Source organism: Lepidochelys kempii, chromosome 10 (assembly GCF_965140265.1).
Source record: "Lepidochelys kempii isolate rLepKem1 chromosome 10, rLepKem1.hap2, whole genome shotgun sequence".
NCBI lineage: Eukaryota > Metazoa > Chordata > Testudines > Cheloniidae > Lepidochelys > Lepidochelys kempii.
The window spans coordinates 13,423,057-13,440,412 of NC_133265.1; the positions used below are offsets into that span (position 1 = coordinate 13,423,057).

General features: G+C 42.0%; 1 protein-coding gene across 5 annotated transcripts in view; it reads left to right on the forward strand.

Moving 5' to 3' along the window:
- CHLSN (cholesin) overlaps positions 1-17,356 on the forward strand; it is a 242,284-nt gene that overhangs the window by 194,672 nt on the left and 30,256 nt on the right. The gene's annotated exons all lie outside the window — the stretch shown is intronic.

Here is a 17,356-nt window from a genome sequence, read left to right on the forward strand (position 1 = left end):
CTCCACCCCCCCACACAAATTCACTCTCCTGCTATCACCAGCAGGAGAGTAAATTTGTGTGGGGGGGTGGAGGGTGAGAAAACCTGGATTTGTGCTGGAAATCACTTTAGATAAGCTATTACCAGCAGGACAGTGGGGTGGGAATAGGTATTGTTTCATATTCTCTGTGTATATATAAAGCCTGCTGCAGTTTCCACGATATGCATCTGAGGAAGTGAGCTGTAGCTCACGAAAGCTTATGCTCTAATAAATTGGTTAGTCTCTAAGGTGCCACAAGTCCTCCTTTTCTTTTTTTAATAAGATGCTGTCCAGAACAGGAAGTGCTGTGTTATAACATTTTGTGTTCAGCCTGACAAATTACATCTTCATCTTTCTCTTGTAATTGTTTCACAGTTGAATTAATCTGTATTCAGTTGCTTCAATGAGGGAACGTTTGTATCCCAGGAGAATGCTGAAGACCAGACTTTTGTGTAAAAAAAAAAGGGGGGGGGCATTAATTACTCAAAAGTTTGAGATCTCACTTTAATAACAATACTAACTGAGCACTTGTTCCCCACCAACACTCATGACCTGATTCTCAAAAGGTTTTGTAATTACAGCATTTGGCTGGATTTTGACAACCTACACATACATGACTTGCTGTAACTCTTGAAATATACAACCAGTTATAAAAGCAGCTTATACATAGTGACTTCTTTAAGACAATTATATTGGGAGCCAGAAATTTTGAGTGATCTAACATGTGCTATTCTAATGTGGTAACTATAATGGAATTTAACATAATGGGTGAGCCAAGGTATAATAAAGAGAGAACAAAACAACAAAGTGCCTGTTAATCCCCGGAGCAGAAACAGTGAGGACACACATGTTGCTTATGGACATTTTCTTACTTGCCAGTTGTGCTACCTGGCTCCCTTCTCATTCTCTCTCATTTTTCCCCTTCTTGCCGTATCTTCATCTCTATTGTTTTCTTTCATTTCCTCCTTTTTTGCATTTGCCCCACTCACTTCTCATTTGTATCCTTTTTCTATTTTTTTTTTTACTACAAGCATAGGCAGCGGCGGATTAAAATTAAAATCAGACAAACAAAACCTGAAGAGCTCCATGCTTTCCCCCAAGATGAAGTTCAGTTGGAAGTTAAAATGGGAAGCTCAAGAAGATATCCTCATCTCGTAAATACTGGTTTTGCTTCTTCAGATGTGCACTCTGCTGTCTGCTGGTCTCAGTGTAGTTTATAATCCAAGATTATGTGAAGGCAGTAATATCACACCTCTTATATTTAGAGTAGCATTCAGAATATTAAATAACCTGTGTTTTCTGTGCTAATGTGAAAAGGAGCAGTTCCATTTGCATGAGTAGAGTGTGTTGGCAAACTACCTTGAATGTATCTGAATTTAGAACATAGGTTCGTTCTCCCTTGTTCCACTTAATTCACCTGACCCTAATAGAATCATAAGATTTCCTCCTGCCCCCATAAGGATGGGAGGTCCCGCATTTCCACCTGTTTCTTTCACCTTTAGATTGATGTAATTTGAAGGAATCTTGAACAGGGCCTGTACGTAGATGAGTGGCTGCATGGCAAATTCAGTAGATGAAAGCATAGAGGTCACATGCATGAAAGAAAGGCATGGAGACAGGTACACACAGTAATGAACTGCCAAAATCTTAACAACAGGTTCCCTCCTCACCCCACGAGGGGGTTGTTGCCCACCCCCACCCCCCGGGACTCCTGCCCCATCCAACCCCCTCCCCTGTCCCCTGACTGCCCCCAGAACCAGGCAGGAGGGTCTCGTGGGCCACCATAGTGGGTGCCCACCCCACCCCTAAGAGCCAGAGGCACCTGCCGGGGGGCGAGGTGGGGAGACCCGGCGATGCTTACCTGGGCAGCTCCCAGGAAGCATCCGGCAGGTCCCTCTGGTTCCTAGGGGTGGGAGAGTGTAGCTGGGGGAGAGCAGGGGGAGCGGCCGCTCCCCCACTGATCACATCAAAAGTGGCACCTTAGGCGCTGACTCCCTGGGTGCTCCAGGGCTGCAGCACCCACAGGGAAAATTTGGTGGGTGCAGAGCACCCACCGGCAGCTCCCTGCCCCGTGCCGCGCCCGGCCCCAGCTCACCTCCACTCCGCCACCTCCCCTGAATGCACCGCCCCGCTCTGCTTCTCTGCGCACCCCCCCTCCACCCGCTTCCTGCGAATCAGCTGTTCGGTGGAAAGCCGGGGAGGACTGAGAAGCAGGCCGCGGCTTCCCATTCAGGCCAAGGGTGGCGGAGGTGAGCTGGGGCGGGGAGCAGTTCCCTTCACGCTCCCCCTCCCCCCCCCGGTTATCTGCTGCAGCACAGGCGGCCCTCCTCGCGCCCCCGCTCCAGGTCACCTCCACTCTGCCTCCCTGGGCCTGAGCGGGAAGCCGTGGCCTGCTTCTCAGCCCTCCCTGGCTTCCCGCCGAACAGCTCATTCGCAGGAAGCCTGGGGTGGGGATGGAGAAGCAGCGCGGGGTGGCGCGTTCAGGGGAGGAGGCGGAACGGAAGTGAAGTGAGCTGGGGCCAGGGGTGGGGTGGGGAGCTGCCGGTGGGTGCTCTGCACCCACCAAATTTTCCCCTTGGGTGCTCCAGGGTTGGAGCACCCGTGGAGTCGGCTCCTAAGGCGCCACTTTTGGCCAGTTAAATTTAGAAGCCCTTTTAGAACTGGTTGTCCCTCGCGGAACAACCGGTTCTAAAAGGGCTTCTAAATTTAACAACCGGTGCGAACCGGTTCCAGCTCACCACTGGGTACACATAGTCCTGCTATACCATATCCCAAGTCACCAATCAGTGTTTAGGTGGCCTGTCTCATCTACTTTCTTCAGGAGGGTAAAGCTGGGTGGAAGCCATTTAATTATACTATTCGTCCTGCATGCATTTTGGAGCATAGTTGTCAATCAACTTGTTGTTCTACTTAATCTATCATTGATGTGACTCAGAGAACGCCATCATACCCATGTGCTACCAGCTGGCCTGAGGCTGATGTATGAGCACTGTTGGCTGTCTGGAAGATGAGGAGATCCAGAGCCAACTGAATTGAGTCGTTCACAATAAATAACTGAGATGAAAAGCAACTGGATGAGATGGGTTTCAGAACCGCAAGTGGTGACACAAGAAACTCAAGGAACTAACAGTCCTGTATAATAAGGGCTAGGTCAATAATGGTAGGGTTGCTCAGGGCAGAAAATATGCCCCTTTTATGATGGGGTTGACTGAATTCTAAAGACTTGCCTATTCAAGCAGCCAACATCAAGGTACCATGTAGTTCAGCAGAGAAGGATGAGAAAGAACCGGAGATGAGGGGTCTTCTGTATCGGCCATGTTTGTTTGTTTGATTAATCAGTGTGGCTAATTCTGAAGGCTTGGGAGAGTGGGGGAAAGTGTTTTCTGGGTTTGTCTCAAAGGCAATGGTGATGTTTGTTAGAGAAGTGTTATAGCCTCATATAAGAATAGAAATATCCATCTCCACCAGATCCCATTCTTTCCCTTTCCTCTCTTTTACACTGGCATCTTCTAAGCCACTCCCCAATACTAGTAATTATTTGGTAAAAGGAACCTAAAACGTCATGTATTGTATTGCTACTGTGTATTTGTTAACTTAAAGCTACCAGGGCTCTAAATTCCTCAATGTTCTAAGTTCCATCTTATGTCTAACACTGTAATTAAAACAGGAAGGGACAAATTGTGGTCTTTGATTCTCTTAATAATACTTTGCACTTCTACAGACCCTTTCACTGGAGAATCTCACACCGATTTACGAAAAAGTCACCTTCAGAACACTTGTAGGAAGGTAGTTATATGTTGTTAGCCCCATTTTACAGATGAGAAGTCTCAGGCACAGGAAGTTAGGTGTATCCTTAATACCTTTGAGGATGTGAGCCAGAGAGCTTGACCAAGGTCCCACGTGGTTGTTCAGGTAATAGAACCCAGGACTTCTGACTTGCCACCCCGTGCACTAACCACTAAGCCATACTCCAGTTTCTTACACAGTTCACTATTTTAAATGTTTGTTTGTTTGTTTAATACAGATAACAAGGCCTCCTCTTTGACATTTTAAGTTCTAAAGTCTATACTTTCATTAAAATCCTGTAAGCAGCCTAGCCTATGCAAGGAATTTGGGTTTGTCATTTGTTTAGCTTTTTTGTCTATATGGTCATTTTAAAATTTTCAATATTTTATAGCACTTGTGGCTTAGATACTCAGCAAATGTGTTAATATGAATTGACAAAATCACGTGTTTGCCTCTCTTTTAATCAGCCAATTGTATTGTTAACAAAAATCAAATCCAAGACTAGAAGTAATAGTTTGTACCGAATGACAAATTACATTTTCTTCTGCTTACTCTAATTGCCTTTCAACTGAGTTAATCTGCATTGTGTTGCTCTGACTAGGAGAATTCATACGCTAGGAAAATGCTGAAGTCAGGACTTTTCATGCAAAATATAAAAACATTAATTACTCAAAATTGCTTAAAGCTGGAGATGTGCCTCTAATGACGATACTAATTACTAAAAATTTGACAGTGTAGAAGAGTTCTCTTTAATTTGGATGATCTCCACTGTGTGTTGTGCATCTTCTTGGTTATCTCGTGTCTGCCCTCACTTTTAATTTGTTACCAGAATTCTAAAATTACTGAAGAAATGGATTCTCCATCCTCATTTAGGAAGCAGAAATTGTAGATATTGAATGTGTAGTTCATTTTTTACCCAGTGCAGGATGGCTCTATTTTATTGGTCTTAGGTTAATTGTAAAGAAGGGTGGACCTAGTTTGATTTCACACCTTCTCAGTTACTTAGAAATTATTATTCTTCCTCCCACCCACTAAGTTAAGTTAACAAATATACAGTAGCAATACAATACATGAAGTTTTAGGTTCCTTCTACCAAATAATTGCTAGTATTGGGGAGTGGCTTAGAAGATACCAGTGTAAAAGAGGGGAAAGGGAAGGAATGGGATCTGGTGGAGATGGAGATTTCTTTTCTTGTATGAGGCTATATCACGTCTCTAACAAACGTGGAACAGAGCAGAGCAACAGCCATTAGAAAAGACCCATCCAGTGTCAAACTTACGCATTTTTGGAGAACAGCATGAAAGATATGAGTGCAGCTTAACCTACAGTATTAAATGTACAGAATAAACCATCAGATAGTATATTCAGTCTATAAATAAATTACACACAAATAACTATGGGAAAGGAACATAAAGGTTTCAGAGAGAAGCTTCAAAAGTTAGGAAATGCCAGTATTAAGGTTGCCTGTGCAACCTTAATTCACTCTCCGGGTGCATAAACATGACAACACAGTCGTTAATTGCATGATCACATACTATTTTTTCCACTGAGTAAAACAGATATCTGACAGTTTTAATTGGTGAAGCTCTGTATTTTCCACCTTCAAGAAATCGATCTCTTTTCCTGTTTCCAAAAATTAAATCTACATCATTATGCTGAAGACTGGGGCAAGGGGTTGATTTGGCACCATTGAAATCAATGGGAACTTTGCAATTGATTTCACTGAGCACAGGATAAGGTCAGAGATGTCATTTGATTAAATGTTTAATTTTTTAAAAAAGCTTTCCAAAGGTCCGGATTTTGTTATTAATGTATAATCCAAATACTGAACCAGTGTTAATTAAACTAAATTGGGTTTTTTCAGCATAAAACTTTCCTGTGGTTTAATCTGTTTTAGCCATGAATGGTTTCATTTATGCCTTCCGTCCTGTTATTACAGTTATGGAGAAGTTATTTATATCCCAGCAAATAAGGTTCTTAATTGTTTATTGTGATTCTGGTCATTCTGGGACACAATGTGCTTTTCCTTTGTAAAGCAAGTTGGTTGTAGCAGTGATTTATAATTAAATTCTTCACTTATATGGTAAAATTTTATCTATTCAGAAATTAGATTATATTTAGGGCTGTCAAGCGATTAAAAAATTAATTGCAATTAATCGCGCAGTTAAACAATAATAGAATGCCATTTATTTAAATATTTTTGGGTGTTTTCTACATTTTCAAATATATTTATTTCAGTTATAACACAGAATACAAAGTGTACAGTGCTCACTTTATATTTATTTTTATTACAAATATTTGCACTGTAAAAAACAAAAGAAATAGTATTTTTCAATTCACCTAATACAAGTAATATAGTGCAATCTCTTTGTCATGAAAGTTGAACTTACAAATGTTGAATTATGTACAAAAAAACTCCACAAAATTCAGAAATAAAACAATGTAAAACTTCAGAGCCTACAAGTCCGCTCAGTCCTATTTCTTGTTCAGCCAATCGCTCAGAAAAACAAGTTTGTTTATATTTGCAGGAGATAATGCTGCCCACTTCTTGTTCACAATGTCACCTGAAAGTGAGAACAGGCGTTTGCATGGCATTGTTGTAGCTGACATTGCAAGATATTTACATGTCAGATGCGCTAAAGATTCATATGTCCCTTCATGCTTCAACCACCATTCAATCTCCATTCAACACCATTTCTAGTCAAACTTTCATTCTAGCACAAGCTGCTTCTTCAAGCTTCAACAAGCTAAGAGAAACCATTGTTTCAGTTTGTCTTCATATTGAACCCGACTTCTAGGAATTCTAACCCCACCTCCAGGACCTTGTTCAGTACAGTACAATTTTATTGCATACACGTTACCTAGCAGGAAAACAAATTTAATCAATAACTCAATAACTTACGCGATTAACTAAAAAAAATTAATTGAAATTTAAATCGCACTGTTAAACAATAGAATACCAATTGAAATTTATTACATATTTTGGATGTTTTTCTACATTTTCAAATATATTGATTTCAATTACAACACAGAATATAACGTGTACACTGTTCACTTTATATTATTTTTTATTACAATTGGAGGAACCCGAGGATGGAAAGAGAACAGTGATGCAGTTGCCCGTTACTATTGTTTTTTGTACACTCAGCAAAAATTTGGAGTTCTACTCGTCTTTTTATGCTTTGGATCTTTGCCTTGTAACTCCTGTGGCCTCCATCTTACACAAAAGGTTTTTTCATTCTGCATCCTCTGCTGGGAGCTTCCTCCCTGATTTTCTGTGCCTTGTATCTTCCCTTTCCTCCTTCAGTCCCTTCCCAACACTCTTTGCTTCCAGTTAGCCTTCCAGTACTGAGCTCCACTCAGCCATTCCTGCTCACTCACCAGCATTTGCTATTTCAAACTATTCATAGTTACATGCAAAAAAACCTCATGAGAAGAAAGATATTGAGGTTGTAATACAAACCACTCAAAAGTTAGGAAATGTGACTTGTCATGTAACTTTAATTCTGCCCCCTTGTGCAGCCAGTCTGAGGAGCTAATTAGGCAGGGATCTTCTGTTTTAAAAAAAAATAGTATGCATGTAATTAAAGACTTTTATAATGTTCACACACAAGGAGGTAAAATTAAGGTTGCATGGGCAACAATAAATATGGCATATCCTAACTTTCAATTGCTTCACTTTCAACCACAATGACATTCTTGTAATATAGTTTTTTGTGATTTCCTAGTTTGGAGGAGGGCAGGGGTTAAATGACCTTTAAAAAATTAGGTACAAACATAAGGATTTAAACCCTGCATTGTAGCACAGATGTCTACACCTTGAGCCTAACCATAGTGACTGGTAGCAGAAGAAGGCTGTTATCCCAGAGTGGAAATGGGCCACTGGTCCCATGTGCTGTGCCTAGAGATGGTCAAGAATAGCCTGACCGTGCTCTCTCTCGCTCGCTCTCCCCTCTAACTCACAAGAAGTGGGGGCACTTGCCCCAGGCAGTGTCCCAGAGGAAGGTGGATGGGGCAGCGGGGCCATGTGACAGGTCCAGAGATTTAATCAGGAGAGAATTTCTCCCTGCTGCTACAGCTGCTCTGGGAACTCTGCACTGTTCTCAATGCAGTGTGTGCTGCCCCTGCTCCTGCTTTGGTGGGAGCATGGCCCCAGCTCTTTAGAATATTCATTTTCCGTTATTTTGGCATGCTGCCATCTTTCATCTGAAGCATGCAAGCAAGAGAAGGGAAATAGTGATTTAATTGTTTATAACAGCTCAATCTGAAAGGAATTTAAAGGAACAAAGAAAAGGAACTTCCCTAGCCAAATAATTTCTTCCTGCTGAATTTCAAAGGCCCACTGCAAACAATAGTGGCGTTAGCACATCTCAAATAAACAATCTTTTATAATGGAAAATGTGAAGCAACCTAAGCTGGGGGGATCTCCCCCATAATTACACGGGGTTTTTTTTAAATGAGCTAATAAGATGTATGTGTAACTAAAACATCACATGATCTTTTACTGTTGTAATGCTCATCTTTCACATACACCAATCCTTTCAACCCTGTGTGTGTCATCCTTGGCTGTGCTATGTCTAAATAAAATTGTAAGCTTCTGAAGGCGGGAACCTGGTTGTGGTTTGACTGTTAGTGTCCATGTGTATCTGTGGCACTGTTGAAATAAACATCTGCAGTTGAGCTGGCGTGGAACCAAAGCATGACTTTGAAACTGGATGTTTGTCTGCACTATTCTAGTGGAGCTATAAAGGATGCTTTGGTAGCATCCTTTGAATTAGCTGTACCTCCCTAAGCTCCATGAAATTGCAACGATACGGTACAGTGATACAGTACTGCTCATTGAATGGCTGAGTGAACCAGCGCATCCATCTACGGGGAATTCTCTGAGTCACCACAAGACCACAGCCACCCCTCTGCACTCTTAAGCAGAACCAGCCATATCTCTTGCTTGAATATAATGCCCCATTTACGGGCTTGGGCTGCTGCTTGTCACAACCAGTTGTTCCAAACTATTTCTGTCCACAGGCTGAAAGTGGCTAGGATGAAGCTGACTGTCACGCTGTGTGCCCATAGTCAAAATGAAACCTTCTAATGGGGGTGTTCTCCAGGTGCATGAATAAATACAAACAACCTCTTCTTTGTCTCTCACAAAGGAAGGATGCCCTACAGAAGAGGTGGGTCCTGCAAAAAGCTAGAAGTTGCCCACCTATTTATTTGTTGCCTATGCCCTGTTAAAAATGGCCCACTCAACCTGTGAGTGGGCACAGTTACATGCCAGCACATAGACATGATTGCCCGGAGCCAAGAAACCACCTGTGGGGCATGAAACATGCCTGAGGGCAGGGATGACAGTAAGGAGTGTAACCTCCTGAAGCTGCGTGCTTATGGTTAAGGCAACATGCCTCCTGTCATGACTCTTGGCTGCCATAACTTCTAAATATAAAAAAAAAATAGTCTCCATGTTACAAGAGGAGCATTTTTGTCCTTGTTGAATTGTACTCTGTGATATGCAGAGGGGAATAAACTTGTAACTTCTTTGAACTCTGTCTGCAGTTCCCTCTTAGGGTCTAAACAACTGCAAAACAGCACTGTTCCTTTTTATATGGTCTTGTATACAATGTATTGCGAAACAGGTGGAATACGTGTAAAAAACTTTAATTCATGTCTAAGTATGCTCACTAGCATCACAAAGCCGACTCGTCTCCTTCAGGACATCTCAATCCAAAGGAAAAGAATGCAGAGGTATTTACTTTTTATTATAACATTAACCAAACTATAATAATAGTATTTAGCACTTGGAATGTACTTACCTGTTCAAAGTGTTTTGCAAATACCAACTGTCATCTGTGAGTAAATCTGATCCATCATCCAGATACTCTCCTACAACTGGAAGCAGAATCTGTCTAAGAGTCATATATGGATCTCATCCCCACAGTATCTGAGCTCTGTGCAATATTGAATATATTTACCCTGGCTATACACCTGTGAGATAGGGAAGTGCTATTATCTGAGGAACAGAAAAGCTAAGTGACTTCTCCAAAATCTGTGATGGTAGAGTGGGGTTCAGGTCCCTTCTCCCAGTGTCCGAGGCTAGAGTCCTAACCATTGGACCATCCTTCTTCTTTGGAGTAGAACCTGGAGTAACTTAATTGAAGTCAGCCGCTTTGCTCTGGATTTATGTTGGTTCAAACTGGAGTGAAACTCCAGTTTCACTCTGATCTGAGGGAGCGTAATTCCTGCACCTCACAGACCCCATTGTGCCTGTGGACTGTGCACCACTACCAGAAGTGAAGCTGCCAGCACAGGTCAGAGAAGCTGCCTCCCCAATGCTCATGTGAAGAGCCAGCACAAGGAGATAATGGATGACTTGTGGGTGGAGAAAGAGAGCTGGTGCTGGAGCAAAGGGGATAACTCTGGTACTGGAAAAAGGGGAGATTACACTGGGGTGAAATCTGTCTGCTTTCAGATTTGTCTTACTCTTGATGGGTAAAAAGATAAGCAATTAAAAAGTGTGGAGAGGGGAAATTTTTAAGTTTTGCTTTGAGACCGCTCCCCAAGTCACCATCATCTGGTTTTAATCACAAAGCACCTGGATGCTATCAACTCCGAATCTGCAGTCCTCACTCAAGCAAAACTCCCTGGATGTCTATAGGAGCTTTGCCTGAGTGAACGCCTTTGACTTGGATCATAGAACTCAGCTTGTGGTCAGTTGTCTAATGGTGAAACCTATTGCATAAATGCAACCAAATTTTAGCTGCCCCTAATAAACTCCTCTTTGTAGCTTTCAGTGCCTGTTACAAATAGGAACTTTGTGGTTTTTTGGGTCTAAATGAAGAAAAACTCCGACATGTTTTAATTTGAAGGGTTGGTTATTTTTTCCCCACAATGTGCTTTTTGTACTGAAACGATGACAAACCTTCAATAAACAGATGATTGCATTACAAATGTTACACTGTGAATTACCCTGTCTTCTTGCTTTCCTTCCTGGAGGAGAAGTTCCTGAGCAAATTATAGTTAAGCCTAATTAATATGTGGAAAAGTTTAGCCAAGTGAATTAATACAGAAAACCAGGACGAAAACCATTCCTCAAAGTTAGATAAAATCTTACAGTTAAATGCAGGAGCTGGCCTCAGTCTCAAAATAGCCTGGATAGCTGTTTGGATTTCAAACTTTTGTGACATTTAAATAAAAACTGAGACAAAAAGTGACCATCTATACAGCAATTTGTAATGAAATAATACTCTGCACTTTATTACATCATATTACTTTATTATTTTTTAAAACAGGATATAGCAGAGAACAGGCTATGAAACTATGGTCATTTTGACAATAGTTTACAGAGATTGGCTGAAACATAGAAAATGTTGAATGGCTTTCTTATGTATATAAAATATCGCCACAGGGCTCTCTCTTCATTTTCTAAATAATTTTTAATAGTATTTCAGCTGTCTTTGAACAAAGCAAAAACCAAAACTGCTAATGAAGTCCTTGAAGTCTGTTTTTGAAGTTTTTTTGTTGAAGAAATCCAGTTGGCAAATTAATTCCAGTTCAACGGAAACTGCAGAACCGGAGTTAATTTGCAAACTGGACCATCAAATTAGGCCTGAATAAAGACAGGGAGTGGACGGGTCACTACAAAAAGTAATTTTGCCTCTGCTGATACTCACCTTCTTGTCAACTGTTGGAAATGGCCAACATCCACCTTGATTGTACTGGCATCATTAGCACTAAAAAAGTAATTTTCACTCTCTTGATATTCACCCCCTCTTGTCAACTATTGAGAATAGACCACTTCCACCTTAATTGAATTGGCCTTGTTAGCACTGACCCCTCACTTGGTAAGGCAACTCCCATATTTCCATGTGCTGTATATATGTACTGCTTACTGTATTTTTCACTCCATGCATCTGATGAAGTGGGTTTAGCCCATGCCCAAATAAATTCATTAGTCTGTAAGGCTCCACAAGGACTCCTCATTGTTTTTGGTGATACAGACTAACACGGCTACCACTCTGAAACATTGTTTCATTAGAAAAGAGTGAATTTTATTGGATTACCCAGATAACAGAGCAGCAGGAATCACTGGGTTCTCTTTACTAATCGCAGTGGAGAAGAAGGTTTCAGAGTAACAGCCGTGTTAGTCGTAGCTCACGAAAGCTTATGCTCAAATAAATTGGTTAGTCTCTAAGGTGCCACAAGTACTCCTTTTCTTTTAGTGGAAAAGAAGGTTCTATAAGAGAACTGCCATTTAAACAGAAGAATGAAGATAACATGACAAAAGCCCATGAAAAACAATACTTCACTGGAATATTGCTCATCTGTTCGTGCTGATGTTTTCTTTTTAATAGAACTTTATTTGACTCAATAGATTGTATCAATCAACCTTGGTTGCATCATTGCATTGGCAGTGGATCTCGTTCTCCTCATAGAATTGCCTAACAGTCAAATTAAACTTTTGACCAGCTATAGGGCTGAGAGCCACTGTGTTTTGAATTTCTCTCTGCAGGAAAGTGTTAGAGGAGGTTCTGTAGAATCCAACATTAGTTCATGGTGTCAGGTGATCCAATGTAGGAAATCGGGAACAAAATCTGGTTCCGTGCTTTCGTTCATACCTTTTAATAGGGTGCAGACTTCACTGCAGTGTTGAACTGCCTCGATGCTGGTTGAAAATAGCAATTATAGCCGGTGTTCCTTGATATAGGGTGTCAATGGCTTCATGACTAGTTGGCAGCCGGTATCAAGTGGAGTGCCCCAAGGGTCGGTCCTGGGGCCAGTTTTGTTCAATATCTTCATAAATGATCTGGAGGATGGTGTGGATTGCACCCTCAGCAAATTTGCAGATGACACTAAACTGGGAGGAGAGGTAGATACGCTGGAGGGTAGGGATAGGATACAGAGGGACCTAGACAAATTGGAGGATTGGGCCAAAAGAAATCTGATGAGGTTCAACAAGGACAAGTGCAGAGTCCTGCACTTAGGATGGAAGAATCCAATGCACCGCTACAGACTGGGGACCGAATGGCTAGGCAGCAGTTCTGTGGAAAAGGACCTAGGGGTTACAGTGGACGAGAAGCTGGATATGAGTCAACAGCGTGCCCTTGTTGCCAAGAAGGCCAATGGCATTTTGGGATGTATAAGTAGGGGCATTGCCAGCAGATCGAGGGACGGGATCATTCCCCTCTATTCGACACTGGTAAGGCCTCATCTGGAGTACTGTGTCCAGTTTTGGGCCCCACACTACAAGAAGGATGTGGAAAAATTGGAAAGCGTCCAGCAGAGGGCAACAAAAATGATTAGGGGTCTGGAATACATGAGTTATGAGGAGAGGCTGAGGGAACTGAGGATGTTTAGTCTATGGAAGAGAAGACTGAGGGGGGATTTGATAGCTGCTTTCAACTACCTGAAAGGGGATTCCAAAGAGGATGGCTCTAGACTGTTCTCAGTGGTAGCAGATGACAGAACAAGGAGTAATGGTCTCAAGTTGCAGTGGGGGAGATTTAGGTTGGATATTAGGAAAAACTTTTTCACTAGGAAGGTGGTGAAACACTGGAATGCGTTAGCTAGGGAGGTGGTGGAATCTCCTTCCTTAGAAGTTTTTAAGGTCAGGCTTGACAAAGCCCTGGCTGGGATGATTTAATTGGGGATCGGTCCTGCTTTGAGCAGGGGGTTGGACTAGATGACCTCCTGAGGTCCCTTCCAACCCTGATATTCTACGATTCTAAGCTGCTGATGCTCAGATTTTTTCCAGAGGGATTGAAAAATCTTTCCAGTTTGGTCAACTACAGGAAAATATTTGTTGTCCTTGTGAAAGTTTGCTCCCAAGATACCGAAATGATGAAGCATTAAGTTGCACTGCGTCCTGCTGTTTCTCAAATTAGAATGTGTTGTAACATTTTTAGGATAATATTTTAATATTTGGAAATTAAAAATTGTCTGTGAGGAAACAGATGTCCCAACTGGCTTATCCAGAAAATCCTTCCATTTCTCTGACATGACCCTCACCTCAATCATCCATGCCTTTTGCCCTGGACAACAAATTTGATTGGCTGGTGGTGTCTGCTCTTGGTCTTTATGTACTTCTCAAAATGAATATAGAAAAAGATACCTGCCCCATGGAGTTTACATGCTAATTCTTGATAGGATACAATAAAACGATAGAATGTGGCAATGTTAATAAGTTATATGGCTACTCAGCAAGGCTAGCGCATGGCATTAAGCAGCATGGACTTTTAAAATAATGTTAATCAATTAAATAAATGGCTTGAATGAATAAGCAGAAGACTGATAGGCAAGTGCGTTGTAGGGTTTGAAGGAGCAGAGGGGAATGGCTTTGCCGAAGAGCTCCGGCAGGGAGATCTATGCATGGGGTGGTGGGGGAGGGCAGTGTGGAACAGAGTGCAAAGGTCATTTGGTGGGAGGAGAGAACAAATGCCGCACTGAGACCAGCATCTCTGGCATATGAAGAACAAGGGGTGATGTGATAAGAGGACTATGGAGCTCGATTCCACGGTGTGCCCAGTCATCTGGCCTCAAACAGCAAAGCACTTAAACACGTGTCATCCCACTGACTTCAATGGGACCGTGCATGTGTTTGAGGTTAAGCACGTGTTTAAGTGCTTTGCTATGTTGGGACCAGCATGCTTTTTTACAGAATGAACCCCTTGTCAGATAAATAAGGAGAGGCAAATTGATGTAGCATATTTATTCTTTTTTTGGAGCCATCCCCTAGGAATCCTCCCTTTTGGTATTTGCTATCCCTTTTCATTCTCTTCTTTGCTCTAATTGGAAATTGAGGCCTGCTCGGGTGTCTGGCCTGAGGACTATGAGTTTTGACCTATAATATAGCCTTTACTTCTGGTTTGCTCTCTGTTTGGGCTGGTTAAGTCTTCCTGTTTTTGTTTCAGTGGTGCTTAGATGCAATTAGAATGGTCCTCTAATGGGGCTATTCTCCCATTAATATGTAACTTCCATTAACATCAGCACAAGTGGCAGACAAGTAAGGAGGACAGAATATCTAAGCTAAGTATCAATACCTGTGATCTCCTTGCTGCCCTATGTAGAATAATTATTAGTACTTAGTACAGTAGAACCTCAGCTTTACGGGCACCTCGGGAATGGAGGTTGTCCGTAACTGTGAACAAAGCACAGTTTGGGCTCCAGATCTAGCAGCTGATACTCCAGGCCAGGCTTCAGCAGCAGCTGAGCTCCCTCCTCAGCTCCAGCAGGCAGTTTCTTTCAAGCTTGTCCCCCTGAGAGGGCTGGTGCGGGTTGTGAGAGAGAGAGGCCTGGGTATGTGTGTGAAAACAGCATGTCCTCCACCCGGGGGGGGGGGGGTATGTGTGAAATCAGCACAGCCCCCAGCGCTGCTCCTGCTCTGCTGGCTCCAGTTGCCTTGGGCTGGCAGCCCCAGCATCTTCACCTCTTACTGTAGCTGTAAGTGGCTGCCCCAGGGGTGGGGTGAGGACAGGCACAGCACAGTATTGCTTTTTTTTTTTTTTTGGTGTTTCTGCTTCTGCCTGATTGGTCACTTCCAGTTTCACATAGTGTTCTGTTCTGGTGTTCATATCTTTGAGGTTCTACTGTATTTGTCACCGTTCCTTTAAGGAGTACACCACGCCTTACATGGTGAAGTGCGTCTTAATATCTCTATATTACAGATAGGGAAACAGAGGAAAAGAAGTTAAGATTTCCCAAGGTCACACAGCAATCAATGGTGGACCTGCAAATAGAACTCGGGTCTCCTGGCTTCTGCTTCCCACCTCTGCCTTCTAGATCATGCTACCTTATTAAAAATGTAAATGCAAACAGATTAAGCCTATCCTCCTTGAAACTTTCCCATTAATATTTTGTCCTTTTGACTCTTTTCCTTGCATAATAAACTGGTGGATTGGGACTCAGATCAGAGACTTGGTATCCAGAGAGGACATGCCTGCTAAATACAGAAAAGGAAACCAGAAAGAACCACCATAGCCTCGGAATGCCCAAAAGACCAGGACAGAAGAGAGGAGGTGGTTTGTTTCTATTCTGAGATTAAAGATTATTCAGTAGCTGTAGCCTACTATTCAAAATACTTTGTGATTACTATGTTTAAAGTACCAAAGGCGATTCTGGTATGATAGTCATCAAACCAATGTTTATAAGACATTGTATTCTAGAAAGTATCCTTTCTTCCAATGTACCACAGACTTGAAGCTGGGAGTTGAAAATATGTTGGCATTTTAACCAAATCATGAAATCTGTGTAATTCACAGCCCTGGGGGATGGTCAATCAAACATAAATTAAAGCATTTGATACATTGCCAGAATGCAGTGGTGAATCCATTTGTACCAAGGGACACTTTAGCCACGTGGCTCATTCCTCTTTTAAACTAGAGTAGCCAGCAATGCCACGGTCCGTTCCTTTTGGTTTGTCCCAGCTCTATGTTGTTCATATATTTTTACAGGCTGTACATGGACTCAGTATCGAATAATAGCAAACCCACATGTGGAACATGAAGAGTCACAACAACCAGAGTAAACGTCAAAAGGGAAACTGGATTTTGAAATTCAGCTACATCTCACTCTACGGAAAATCCACAGTTAATGCTCCTATCACTTATATGGACAACCGTTAGAAAGCAAGCCCCTTTTATGGGAGGTTATGATACGTAACCACCTTCTCTTGTGTGGCTAAGAAAGAACGATGCCACAAATTATGGGCCAAATCTGCACATGAATAAAGAACACCAAGTTTATCCATAGTCACTGAATATCCTAGGCAGAGTTCCACCATATCAGCTAACCTGTGCATTGTGCGTACCAAAAATATTAGCAGGTGTGATTATGCACATGAACAGAGGGGTCAGTCCATTTCATTTTTCCAGCAGGCACTTTCTGAATCCTAGATTTGGAAAAGTAAATTAATGTTATTGAAGCCAATATTTGTAATACTGCCTGCCTTCTGCAAAATGCTGAGTGGTTATCCTCCTGTTGAAGTCCATAGAATTACTCTCATTCACATTTAAACTAATGGCAAAATTTCTACTGTCATCAGTGGGAACAGAATCAGGCCAAATGGAAGTTGTGGACACATGCCCTAAAATAGCTTTTCATCCCAGGATTCAACTCTTTCGGAACTCCCCTCCCAAAATCACCCCGTTCAGAAGAGGCCTGGGTAAACAGGATGAGGAGAAAAGAGAGTGTCTGTTGAATCGTTGTATGTAGCTACACACAGTCTAAGTGCTCAGGATTTCTTCAATTTTGGAATTAAGTGGTGCTTGCAATAAGACGCACATCTTGTATCCACTGCTGAATAATTCAGTAGTGATGTGGGAGTGACACCTGGTGGCTCATGGATTTGGGGTAATATTCAGGCTAAGTTGTATAGTTTTGTCCCGCTCTGGTTGTGAGTGGCCATCACTCAAGAAGTGTGAAAATGGCCCAGTAACTTCTGCTTAGAATATTTTATGGTGATTATAAAATGGCTCTGCATTATAAAAAGTGCAAATGCTTTAATGATGACTTGTAAGACTTTATTCTGACAGCTAGATTTACCTTATCATAAGCTTAAAAC